The sequence below is a fragment of the Triticum dicoccoides genome, chromosome 2A (assembly GCF_002162155.2).
Source record: "Triticum dicoccoides isolate Atlit2015 ecotype Zavitan chromosome 2A, WEW_v2.0, whole genome shotgun sequence".
NCBI lineage: Eukaryota > Viridiplantae > Streptophyta > Magnoliopsida > Poales > Poaceae > Triticum > Triticum dicoccoides.
The window spans coordinates 344,636,748-344,648,049 of record NC_041382.1 but is presented as its reverse complement, the minus strand read 5'-3'; the positions used below and the strand labels follow the sequence as shown (position 1 = coordinate 344,648,049).

The 11,302-nt window shown below is 40.2% G+C and overlaps 1 long non-coding RNA gene across 12 annotated transcripts; it reads left to right on the top strand.

The window, feature by feature from the left end:
• The first annotated feature begins 868 nt into the window (after positions 1-868).
• Positions 869-8,528, top strand: LOC119354551. 12 transcript variants are annotated; one of them, XR_005171043.1, is made up of 11 exons: positions 878-1,267; positions 1,380-1,789; positions 1,907-2,088; positions 2,565-2,635; positions 2,883-3,154; positions 3,301-3,399; positions 3,718-4,669; positions 5,185-5,292; positions 6,070-6,173; positions 7,290-7,393; positions 8,478-8,528. It is a non-coding gene; the product is annotated as an uncharacterized LOC119354551 (long non-coding RNA). The 12 variants fall into 12 exon arrangements; XR_005171041.1 differs by having other exon boundaries at positions 869-1,267; positions 6,070-7,393; XR_005171042.1 differs by lacking the exon at positions 8,478-8,528 and adding an exon at positions 7,653-8,206 and having other exon boundaries at positions 869-1,267; positions 6,070-7,393.
• The last annotated feature ends 2,774 nt before the right edge of the window (positions 8,529-11,302 follow it).

Sequence of the window (11,302 nt, the reverse complement as noted above, 5' to 3'; positions counted from 1 at the left end):
CAGACACAACCACCATTATCTGCCAAAAGCAGACCTGCCGGGACTGCGCAGAGCTCTTCTTCTTCCATGGCATCAACAGGGCACACAAGTGATATTATTTGTCGTTGTTGTAAGGGAAGAGGACATTTTGCGAGAGAATGCCAATCTCAGCGTGTGATGATTGCTACTGAGGATGGTGGGTATGAGTCCGCTAGTGACTATGATGAGGAGACTTTGGCTTTTATTACACATGAAGAACACGGTGGAGGGGATTCTGATCATGAGACGCAATATATGGCTGCTGAAGATGCTGACATGTATGAATGTTTAGTTACTCAACGTGTTTTGAGTGTGCAGGTTACACAAACTGAGCAAAATCAGAGGCATAATTTGTTCCATACAAAGGGAGTTGTGAAGGAACGTTATGTTCGTATCATCATAGATGGAGGGAGCTGCAATAACTTGGCTAGTATGGAGATGGTGGAGAAGCTATCTCTCACCACAAGACCATATCCACATCCTTATTACATCCAATGGTTCAACAACAGTGGCAAGGTTAAGGTAACACGTACTGTTCGTGTGTATTTTAGTATCTCTACATATGCTGATTATGTTGATTGTGATGTGGTACCTATGCAAGCATGTTCCTTATTACTTGGTAAACCATGACAATTTGATGAAAATTCTGTACACTATGGTAGAAACAATCAGTATAGTCTTGTTCATAAGGATATAAATATTACTTTGCTTCCTATGACTCCTGATTCCATTTTAAAAGATGATATTAATAGAGCTAATAAAGCAAAACAGGAGAAAAAAAATAAAAATCAGATTATAGCAAAAGAATAAAACCCTTTAAGAATCGCGTAAGGAGTGTCCTATGGCGACGTCGCATAAGGGACTGGGCTGATTTTCTCGTTTCGTTTTATGGTTTTTCCCTGCTCGTTTTGTGGTCGCAAGAAAAACCCTAGCCCATTCCCGTCCGCATCCCTGCTGCCGCCGCCGCCCTCCCAGTTCCCTCTGCTCCTGCTGCTTCCCTCCACCTCTCCCTCCTCCATGCCGTCAGGGGCGCCCCTCAAGCCCCACCTCATCGGTTCCTCACCCCGGGCTCCTTCTCCCCCGCCCATGCTGCTCTCTGTGCGCGGTGACCGGACAGAGGAGGAAGATCAGGAGGGCCGCAGGGATGAAGGAGGAGGTAGAGCCGTTCACGTCGCCGCCGCCGTCTTCCTCGCCCTCACCATGCGGGCCGCAGCGCTCCACCTCCTTGGCATCTCCGTCTGGTCTACAGGTACACAACGCCCACCCCCATCTCTTCATCTCTCTTCTACTCTGTTTCATCTTCCCTAAAGCTAGAGCCATGGAACCGAGGACTAATTGGGTTCCCTACCATGAGAGAGAAGATGATGAGAAATAAGGGACGGAAGCAAGATGTGAGGATGTGGAGACGCTATGTTGCCTTCATCCCTGGCCTTCTTCTTGGCGTGTACTCGTTGGTCATGCTCCGCTTCCTCCACTCCCACCTCTCGGCCTCGACACCTCTGCGTATTTCTCCATCACTCTCTTGCAGGTACTCACTCTACTCCTCCTCTGCTTTCAGTTAGTCTGCAATTTTTTCATCCTTGCTTATGTAGGTTATTGTTGAAATCCAACAAGGCCACTGTGGAACTCAGTGATTTGTTTCTCAAATACGTCTGTGTTGTGTGATTTGCTATGCAAGCTATATATGGATAAATTGCAGGGGAAATATAATTGTGCTGGATTGTTCGAGACATCCATCACATAATTTTCTCAGATTTAGAACTCATGCAGAGTAAGTTCTGGTTCAGATTTGGTGCTGTTTCAGATTTTTGTTTGGGATGATCTCCAAATCTACTTATAGCTCAAATTCTTACTGTTTTCCTGAACGCCTTTTTGTTTGTTTGTGCAGTGTTGTTATCTTTTCAGGTATGTGCTGAGAATCCTAGGTGCGGCGACCTCAACAATGTCCCATCGTTGCCGGCGGTCTCCTATATGCTCCTGCGGAATAAGTTCTTCCTGACCACCTCGACACTCACCGCCGCCGAGGAATCCAGGGACAAGACTACTTCCAAGTTGCTCATCCGCCTTCAGGTGATTGTTTATGTACTTGTGGTAGACCAAATTTAGGTCGGGGATGTAGGGCTTCACAATTTGGTTTGTTAACCAGGTGTGAACTAATGATTATTCTGGGCTTATTTACTTGCTGTTCACAAACCATTTCTCCTTTCCAGATTATTAGTTCCTCCATTGTATCCCTGCACATTTGCTTCAAATTGCACCATCATAGTTCTGAGTGTCGTACTCTCAGTTATTCTATTTTTGCATCGTCCCTTTGATTCTACTAGAGTTTGAATGTATGTAAATATGGATAATACATGCATAATTGAATGGGACCATAGCTGATTTGCTGTTTGAGAAATGATTTAAGAATCAAGCCTCACCATGAGCTTTTCTGGGGAACTATGTATTACAGACTAAAATTTATTTTTCCCATCATATGTATTTCTTTTTTATAATATTAGTAACATATTGAAATCATGGAGCTCAAGTATGTATTGGCATAACAGGATGCACACATAAGGCTGGTTTGGTGATTCCTAACAGAAAGAAGTAAACCATTGTTGATGTGTCCTCTAAGGTAGCACTCGGATACTATTTCAGGTTAATAATTTATTAACGAAACCTGCAGGAAATTATTTACGAATACTTGCAAACCACAAGTATATTTACTAATTTACATGGTTTGATGCTTTTATTCGTTTATAACTGTTGGCACTATTTCTGCACTTATTTATGCCATAGCGTTTCCAAAATTATCTCCTCTTCCATCTACTTTTCTATTTCTCTGAATAGATGGAGGTTTAAAACATCTATTGTGCTACCAGGTGCAGACGGTGGGCTCTGCGTGGTCGAACCTAAGTTAGTTCCTTTCAAGGGCTAATACCAATGAGGTGTACCAGGTGCGCTGGCTCATGCCACCGCATCCACCGACAGCAAGGTGGAGAATGAGGCGCTCAAGGAGAGGGAGACCAGGATGGTGCTTGTGTCTATACGGTGACAGCGTGGACCTCTTCTTCGCAGAGAGGACGAAGTTGCATGTCCCAAATCGTTAGGGGCTAGGCTGTTTCCGCGTCGAGGAGTTCATTTTGGCAGACGGGTAGGTGCACATGACCCAGACATCATATCTAAACATAATACCCAGCCTTTTCTTGGACTATGAACTCCATTTGTGTTCTTCCTCTCGATTCTTTGTGATTTTAAGGCCATCTCAGTAGTTGTTTCCTATCTTCTGTTACTATGCAGAACTTTTGAAAGCTAGAATATTTTGGTGAAATGTGAAGGGCTGCTTCAGTTTACCCATAGTGTTATTTCTAGATGAACAAGGAGTGGTGACATTGTGAGGTGAGTATTCATAAACTAACCTGCTATAAAACCCTGATTATCTTACTGATTGACCACACATTTTGATATATTATATGCTAACATGAGAAAGATTACATGTTATATGCATATCATGTATTTTCTGTAGTATTTGGTTCATAGATGCCAATGAAACTGCCAATGATTTGAATCATAATTTTGGATCCTTCTTTTCCATTTTTGTATGCTTGCAACAAGCGCCTGTCAGAGATTCCCTAGCGCTTTTACCTCTATTTTGTACGTTCTTGGTAGCACTTCTTTTTATTGTTACTCTAATATGTTAATTTCACTTTCGGATAGATGGTGAAGCCAGAGCATTGTCGATGAAACTAGCCGAGGAGGAATTGTGAGTTCACCTCCCTCTCCTTTGCATCGGTTGTATTTTCTCTCCTCTTTGTGCCCATATATGTTATGTTTCCCCGGGTCGGTGTGAAGTGAGCACGCAGTTTGTCATCGTTCGTCAATCGTCCGTCCTGTTCGTCTTCACTTCGTTCGATGTGCCTTTCCGTTGCGGAGGTGTGTTTTGTTGTTTTATCTTGTTGCACTTGTTAATATGAAATCACGTCTTAAAGGATTCAGAAGGTTATACTTCAGTTTAGTTATTGTGTTCTTAAGATTTCTATACGAACTTTACTCCTTTCTACAAGACTAGCCATCAAATCATGATAACTGAACCATTGAAAAACTATAGAAGGATTAGTGGCAATAAAACCTTAGGTTAGTTCTACCCTTTATTTTGTTATAATTCCTCTGTTCTGGTAATGAAAAAGATGACCACACAGATTAAAGGTTTAGAAACTATAAAAGGATCTGAACATGAAGCTTAATCTGCTGAATTTTCACTTCAGTAGTCCCTCGGCTTCGAGAGTATACGCAATATTTGATTGTTGCTTCTCAATGATGCTACCAAAAATTGGACACCCTGGCGTCGGAGAGACGGACCAGGAGGCCGAGCAGTCCGTGGTGTCGCCGCCGTCGTCCTCATCCCTCGTGCGTGGTGACGGAGAGAGGCGATCCGTCTGGAGCTCGAGTATAGTTGACCGCGTCTCTTTTCTTTCTCTTCTTTCGCACGTCTCTTTTTCTGTAGCTGTTTGAAGGCTTATGATGCATGGTCACTGACTGTATTGGAGATGTAACATGGTTTGTTAGGTTCAGCCATTGTGCAATCTGCACTAACAGGCATGTGCCCAGCTAAGAGCAATCTGTAGGATATAATCTAGGATTTGCTGCAATTATCTGCTTCAATTTATAGGTATAAGTACTTCAAATTCCTTCAATGGTTGGGAGACATATGAATTTGATTACACTACTATTTCAATTACTGGATGGTTATTTGCAGTGTTATTTATGACCATTACTGTACTTAATATGGTATCAAGGTTACAGCCGAATGTATCTTGTACCATACCACCCATGGATCTAAGTACAAATAATAATGAGCAATGATTTCTCAGGCTAAAAAAATTCTGCTATCTCACTCAAGAGCAATAATATACCCACTGAAGACTGACAGAAAACTGTAACCTTACTTTGAGTAGTGCATCTCACAATAACAGTTGTCCTCTCTTTTTACATGTTTTAAAAATCTGCATATTTTCTTGTAATGATTTCGGTAACAAAATTGAATGGCGCGGTGTATGCTCACATATCCCCGCTCTTACAAGCTACCATAAGGCATGTTTCAGACTGTTAGTGTATACTATATTGCTTACTCTGACATTGGATTTTGTGTTAACTGCTATATTATATATTTTTGTTTCTTCTCAGGAGCCGCCTCCTCTTTTACTGATAAAAACTGGTCGGAGGGGATCTGCTTTTTCCCCTGATCTTCTCCGCGATTGGGAGCCTGAGCCATGGCTGACCCATTCACTGCTGGTCAGGAAAATCTGTCCGCCTCTTCTTATTTTTCCTAAGTTGTTCTTCTGTTGGACGAAGGGGTTACTAACGTAATCAGTTTGGTTTCTTAGTGCCTACCTCCTTGCCGGATTTGGTGATGATGCCAAAGGAAACAATGGGTTGTTGGGATACCCGGAATTATCTTCTATCAGCACTTGCATTCAAAACCCAAACTGATCTTTAATTTAATGGAACGTATGTACATTCACTGATTTGTATACTTATTAGGTTGCCCAGAAGAACATAGATGTTGGTTTCATAATATGTATTTATGGATTGTAACCTACGTTTATCAATACGTCCATTATATGCATACGGCAATTTTTATTAAGGTGATCTGGTGCTCTTCTTTTTCTTTCGACTTACGCGTGGTGGTTATAAGCCAAGGAATAGTGGAAGTGCATCACAATTCTCTCTTGTATGATCAACCATGTACATTACTTGATATCATCTAATGCACGTGGCTCATTATCGTGCAAATGGCTCCAGCAAAACCTAATAAAAATGCTAATCATGCTCAAGGTGCATGTTTTCCAACAAGTACACTAAACATGTTGGCAAGTAGATACGCTAAAAAAAGCATGTCGACAAGTAGAGAAAAAGGACTAGGAGGGACGATTAAGTTCAACAATACTTGACATATGCTCATTTGTTTTTCTAATATGGTGCTATGGTGGCGTTCATTTGTCTGTTGTACCATTTGGTCGTGTCGCTGTATGATGGCGTTCAATTGTCTGAATTTGGATCGCGGTGCAGGTCTCGGCAGCACCCAAATATTCACACATATTGGTGATAGTCTGATATGCCTTTTGGGATTTGCAGTGTATGTGGATCTTGGCAGAGCAGAGTCACTTAACCCTGTGAGTCCATTATATCATGCATGTAGTGAATGCGTGCATCCAGTCAGTGAATAATGGTTGTAACGATAAGTTTGTGTATTTGTTTTATTGATCAATGTGTGCGCCGCACGCTGAGTAACCTAACTTCTGAAAGTTATGGCTGTAGTTACAAGTATGCACTAGCATATTGGTTTGTTTTCCGATTCTGGTGGGATTATGTCTTCATTGTATTTCCCAACATTTATAACTGGTTACTCTTAATTTGTTAATTGCTTTGCAAAATTTTCTGTGATGAACTACGATGATGAAAGTTGTACTGGGTAAGTTAGTTTTCCTGAGAACTTACCATGGGTCAAACTAGTATTAAGTTAATCAAGTTGTTTGAAATGATATTAGCAGACATGACTTGCTTCATGTTGGTTTTGAATTCTACTCATTGTCAGTTCTCTTTTAGTCGTTTTGTTTCAACGAGTGCCTACAAGGTATCTGCGGAGGTTAACTGAATTATTTTCCCATTTGATGTGTGACATCCGTAAATAGCTACTAGAGATAATTACTAGATTATATCACTATGTTGAAGTTCTCTTAAATTATCATGCTCTGTCCACGAGTTGGATCACTTGTGTCTTCTGGATAGTTGTTGCTTGAGTTTAATTTTACATTGTGCTTATGAGATGATAGTTATACCTTACATGAGATCCATCATTCATATTGTTGTTTCTTCACACTATTTCTGTTAAAATCTACATTTCTTCTGTACATGAAGTCAAATAGTCAATAGTTGTTGGATCATTCAGGTTTTCCTTTTCTTTGTTGTACTATATGAAGTGCGTATATTTTTAATCATTACACCGATTTTGCCGACAGTGCCGGCATACATGTCCCTTTCGTCATTGCCATCATCCTAGCATCTAGAGGTAGATCAAACGTTCTATAAAAGATCCCAGGCCTCTTTTTCTCTCATCAAATTTGAGAACATTTTTTTTAGGTCTGTCATCTATTATTATGGTCATAATTTGATCTCTTGATAGAAGTTAAATGAAGGGGGAACACCTGTTTGGAGGAGGGAAACAAGTACATAATATATTTTTCTTTCCTTCATTTGTGCCCTCTAAATACTTGTCATTTCTTTGGCAGGTTAGAGAGTACCAGGGATACAACATCATTTTGAAAATCCGAATTTGGCTAATCCATGTGTACTGGACCTGTTTTTGAAGTTGTTCTGTCTCATTTTTGTGAAGGTAATGCCACTTAAATGCTAAAACGTTGTGCAATATAATTAACTACCTGGATTAATGAATACTACTTGAGTTTCATGAGCTTATCATTCTTTTATGATATATGTTAGTGTCAATTTTGAAACATGACAGCATGACAGTGTTCTTATTTGTGCTCCGTAGTGAACATGCTTTTGCTAGCTGAACTTTACAAAGAGCTTAGCCTCTTCATCCATCGTGCACTAGTCTCTCTCTCCACATCATCCTTTTCTTTGGTCTCTAGGTGGGGCTGTGCATTTGATTGGATTTTGTGGTGGCCTGGTTGGGAAAAGGAAGGTGCATCTATTTTTGTTTGCTTCAGTTCTCCCTTTTGGATTGAGTTGTTGCTAGCTTGCCATGAAGTTCCTTTACTTGATAAGAAATTTTAGTTTGAAATATGTGGTCATTGGGAGTTCAGAAAAGGTGGCAAGCAGGGAAGTCACTACTTTGTACTTGTATTGTTTCCTTTTACCCAAGTGCCTTCATACGATACTAAGTATTTTTCAGTTTTACATCATTCGTTGTACTAAACCACAACAGTACTACGGACTTGCATGTACCAGTGCTTCATATATGTCGTACTCTGACTGATGAAATAACATCACATAGTGCATACAAGAAAGTGAAAAGGACGCTTACCTAACTGGCACCGCCGAGTTTCCTCTCAGGAGGTGCCCCCGAGGGCAGTGGCGGAGCTTCTCAGGGGCCAACCTGGGCCGTTGCCCCCCCAGCCCATGAATTTTTTCTGAAATACCCCTTAGTATTTGGCCCATATCTCAAGCAAAATCAGCCCAAAATACATATTGTTTGCCCCCCCCCCCAGCCCATTGCCCCCCCTAGATTTCAGCCCAAGCTCCGCCACTGCCCGAGGGGCGCCCCAACCACTAGTTTGAGCAATAAATGCAGCCTAATAATAAACCACCTAGTGTTGCTTCTGAAATTAAATTGAAAAGTGCATGTTTACTTGCCACCAAATCTGATATTGATGATTTAGATTTTAGCAAATCTGTTTGCAATGCTTTTGTGTGCAAAGAGGCATTATTTTCATTCGAGGACGTACATTTTTCAGGAGTTCGCTGACGTCTTTCTACAAGACGTGCCATCGGGATTACCATCTACTCGTGGGATTGAGCATCAAATTGACTTAATTCCTGGTGCACCATTATCCAACCGTGCACCATACCGTACCAATTCAGAGGAGACAAAGTAGATTATGCGTCAAGTATATGAACTGCTCGACAAAGGTTATATACGTGAATTCCTTAATCCTTGTGCTGTTCCTATCATTTTAGTGCCAAAAAGGATGATACGTTGTGTACGTGCGTTGATTTTAGAGGCATTAACAATATTACTATTCGTTATCATCATCTTATTCCTAGGCTAGATGAAATGCTTCATGAATTGAGTGGCTCTACAATATTTTTCAAAGTTGATTTGCGTAGTGGATACCATCAAATTCGTATGAAATTGGGAGATGAATGAAAAACTGTATTTAAAACTAAGTTTGGTTTATATGAGTGGTTAGTCATACCTTTTGGGTTAACTAATGCACCTAGTACTTTCATGAGATTAATGACGAAGTTTTACGTGCTTTTATTGGACGATTTATGGTAGTATACTTTGATGACATATTGATTTATAGCAAATCTATGGAGGAACATTTGAAACATTTACGTGCTGTTTTTATTGCTCTACGTGATGCATGTTTGTTTGGTAACCTTGGAAAGTGCACCTTTTGCACCGAACGAGTATATTTTCTTGGCTATGTTGTTACTTCACAGGGAATTGAAGTTGATAAAGTCAAAATTGAAGCTCAACGAGCTTACAAAGAAGGACGTGCCTTTTGTTTGGGGTATCGCACAGGAAGAAGCATTCACGGTATTGAAAGATAAGTTGACACATGCTCTTTTATTCCAACTTCCTGATTTTAATAAGACTTTTGAGCTTGAATGTGATGCTAGTGTAATTGAATTAGGAGGTGTTATTACAAGATGGCAAACCTGTTGCATACTTTTCTGAAAAATTGAGTGGGCCTAGTCTGAACTATTCTACTTATGATAAAGAATTATATGCTCTTGTTTGGATCTTAGAAACATGTTAACATTATTTATGGTCCAAGGAATTTGTTATACATTTTGATCATGAATCTTTGAAACACATTAAAAGTCAAGCAAAACTGAACCGTAGACATGCTAAATGGGTTGAATTCATTGAGACTTTCCCTTATGTCATTAAACACAAGAAGAGTAAAGAAAATGTTATTGCTGATGCATTGTCTCGTTGTTATACTATGCTTTCATAACTTGACTTTAAAATATTTGGTTTGGAGACCATCAAAGAGCAATATGTGCATGATGCTGAATTTAAAGATGTATTGCAGAATTGTAAGGAAGGGAGAACTTGGAACAAGTTCATTCTTAACAATGAATTTGTGTTTCGTGCTAACAAGCTATGCATTCCAGCTAGCTTCATTCGTCTTTTGTTGTTGCAGGAGGCGCATGGAGGAGGATTAATGGGACACTTTGGTGTCAAGAAGACGGAGGATATACTTGCTACACATTTCTTTTGGCTAAGGATGAGATGAGATGTTGAGCGTTTTGTTGCTCGCTGCACTACATGTTAAAAAGTTAAGTCATGACTCAATCCTTATGATTTATATATGCCTTTGCCTGTACCTAGTGTTCCTTGGGAGGATATATCCATGGACTTTGTTTTAGGTTTACCTCGAACAAAGAAGAGGAGGGATAGCATATTTGTTGTCGTGGACATGTTCTCGAAAATGACACACTTTATACCATGTCATAAAAGCGATGATGCTATTAATGTTGCTGATTTATTTTTTCGTGAAATTATTCGCTTACATAGTGTGCCAAATACCATTGTTTCAGATCGTGATACTAAATTTTTTAGCCACTTTTGGAGATGTTTATGGGCTAAGTTGAGGACTAAACTGCTTTTTAGTACTACTTGTCACCCCCAAACTGATGGACAAACTGAAGTAGTCAATAGAACATTGTCTACAGTGCTTAGGGCTGTTTCGAAGAATAACAAGAAAATGTGGGAAGAATGCTGCCTCATATTGAATTTGCTTACAATCGTTCATTGCATTCTACTACTAAGATGTGCCCTTTTGAAATTGTGTATGGTTTCCTACCTCGTGCACCTATTGATTTGTTGCCTCTTCCATCTTCGAAGAAGGTTAATTTTGATGCTAAAGAACGTGCTGAATTGATTTTAAAAATGCATGAGTTAACTAAGGAAAATATTGAACGTATGAATGCTAAATATAAACTTGCTGGAGATAAGGGTAGAAAACATGTTGTGTTTGCACTTGGAGATCTTGTTTGGTTACATTTGCGTAAGGATAGATTTCCTAATTTGCGCAAATAAAGCTAATGCCACGTGCAAATTTCGTTCAGACGCTATTTTAGGTGCCGCGTCACCTTATTATTGGGCCAGGCCCATGTATTTTCGAAGTACTTAAGTATAGGCTATTTTTAGAGTTCGTATGTGTGGGGAAACCAGAGTTAGGGTTGGTTTCGGACTCCTCCACCAAGGGCCACGAAATTCCCCCTCTCTCCTCCATATATATAGCCCTTAGGGTATCGTTTAGACTTTGGGTTTTGTTTAGATTAAAGTTCGTCATAGCTGCAACTTCATGTACTTCGTTTGTGTTCAACGATCAGACAAAGGCGTCACAGAACCCCACCTTGATCAATAAAGTTTTCATCTTATATTCGCAATATCCGGATTGCAATCTCAGTTTCTTGCTTGTTCTTTGTTTGCGCGACGTCCTCGCACGTTCGTAGTCGGATCGTCAAAGTCGACTTCCTCCAAAACGATAGCCACCATCTCATCGAAAGACGGGACACCTTTGCCTCTATCACATTTATC